Source organism: Penaeus japonicus, unplaced genomic scaffold (genome assembly GCF_977035675.1).
Source record: "Penaeus japonicus unplaced genomic scaffold, GWHDUDI00000001_assembly GWHDUDI00000026, whole genome shotgun sequence".
NCBI classification, from domain to species: domain Eukaryota; kingdom Metazoa; phylum Arthropoda; class Malacostraca; order Decapoda; family Penaeidae; genus Penaeus; species Penaeus japonicus.
Window position 1 is genome coordinate 33,011,491 of NW_028234428.1, and position 2,500 is coordinate 33,013,990.

The following is a 2,500-nucleotide window of genomic DNA, read 5'->3' on the forward strand; positions in this document are numbered from 1 at the left end:
TGTGTCTTGTTCTCACGGCCGCTGAAGTGACACTCCGAGCGTGTCAATTAGTATCGGATCTTCTCCGATTTGGTATTTGTTTCGTCGTCTGTTCTCTCTCTATAAATATTGCAAAATGTAGTGGAAATATTGGTATGTTTTAGTTCATCCCTTTCAAAAAAAATGAAAAAAAATGTACAAGACCGTTCTGTAATGACTTTTTTTTTTTTTTTTTACCGACTAGTTTCTTGAAGGATGAGTTACTGCCATTATAATGCGGAAGATATCCGAGTCCACGCACTTCCGACAAGCATAGAAGCCAAAGTCCTGCCTTATACCTATCATTCTTCAACCTTAAGGACAAGTAAGAACTCGTCCTCCGCATCCGTCACTCACACTCCCTTTAGATCGCGAATGTGTCTTTCCTGAGACCCATGTAAAAGCGATGATATTAGAGAAAAACCAATCTTTTTGAAAGAACACTCTTGTCGGTCTCATTTGAATAATGATTGACACACGGTAAGAATGGGCGGTTTGGGCGTGGAAATGGGTGTCTTTGAGTGTATACTGACATGGTATTGCTAATATCATACGATTGTAATTGTGTTTTAAAACAGAATAACAAGAAAACTTAACATTAACAAACTTATCATTCTATATTTCGGATGAAACAATGATTATTACAGAAATTAATGTAATGATGATGGTACTGATAAAACAAAATAATGATAGCCCCTATTACTGGTATGACATTTGATGAAATAAACTTAATGTACTGAAAGCCTATTTTGAAGAAATACGTGAAAAAAATATAGTAATCGAAAACAGTATGCATAAAAAGGTAAATAGTAACATATATTATAATTACTAAAAAAATAGTTTATAATAATAACAATAGCAATCATATATATGTATACACAAACACGCACATAATTGTATATAATGTGTGGGGAGGGTTGCACGTGTGTGTGTGTGTGTGTGTGTTTAATTTATTTATTTTGCTACCTATCTATCTATCTATCTATCTAGAGAAAGAGAGAGAGAGAGAAAGAGAAAGTGTGAAAGAGAGAGAGAAAGTGAGAGAGAGAGGGGGGGGATGATTGAGAGAGAGAGAGAGAGAGAGAGAGAGAAAGAGAAAGTTTGAAACAGAGAGAGAAATTGAGAGAGAGAGGGGGGGGACGATTGAGAGAGAGAGAGAGAGAGCGAGAGAGAAAGAAAGAGAAAGTGTGAAAGAGAGGGGGGGGTGTGATTGAGAGAGAGAGAGAGAGAGAGAGAGAGAGAGAGAGAGAGAGAGAGAGAGAGAGAGAGAGAGAGAGAGAGAGAGAGAGAGAGAGAGAGAAAGAAAGAGAGGCATAATAATATAACACTGAAAGTTTTCCAACCATTTAGAATTCTTAAATCATATCTCGATCATTTTCCTTATCTCATAATCATTTGGCCAAAGTAAGATTATTGATTTACTTCAAGAGTAATATTCCCACGTCTAATGTGCAACAGATTGGGTATTACTTCCATCTTTCTCTTGTACATTTGATTAAGCATTTATTCAAATATCTTTCCTTCTTTGTCTAAATTGGTCAGCATATCCTCAAATTCTTCTCATTTTTTTTCGACATAACGAAATATGTATATTATATAATTGTTTTAATTACAGTGTTTATTATTCCTTCATTCCGAACACAATCGTAAAAAAAAAATGCTTACAGATAAACAGTAAATATTTGAGAAGATGTAAGAGGAGTATTTAAAGTCAAGGTGTGTGGAGGGGGGGGGGGATTCAGCCCCATTTTCAAAGCATTTTAGAGTAAATTATGTTGTTGTTGTTGTTGTTTTTTTGTAATTTAATGCTACAATCATGATATCAGTAGTAAGTAGGAGATCTAGACTCTCATGGTTTTAGTAAGGGAATACGTTACAGATACACGAACACACACACACACACACACACACACACACACACACACACACACATATATATATACATATATATATATATATATATATATATATATATATATATATGTATGTATATATATATATGTGTGTGTGTGTGTGTGTGTGTGTGTGTGTGTGTGTGTGTGTGTGCGTGTGTGTATGTATGTATATGTATATATTCACGTCAATTCAGCCAACATTTCATTACTCTATTGTGGGGGGGGGGGATGTGATATATCCCCATCATATATAATTCACACAGTATAATTTTTGTCTTAATCACAGGCTCACGTACCCATGTAAAAAGCTAAGGCCATTACACGTCCAGTTTTCATGATGACGTCACACAGAGAGGGGTAGAGGGAGGGGGGAGGATACGCGAGTGACTGACATGATGGCCTGTCATGAAATGTTTATGTCAATTGCATGGCGTGTTAGGGTCTTATATTATGGCTGCAAGACATGCAATGATAAGGAAGTATCATCAGTTTTTTGGGTAGTAACAGTGAATCCTTGAATATTTTATTTCAGGTATGACTTTTACAGGAAATTGCTACTTAATGGTTTACCTTTTATTAGCCAAATT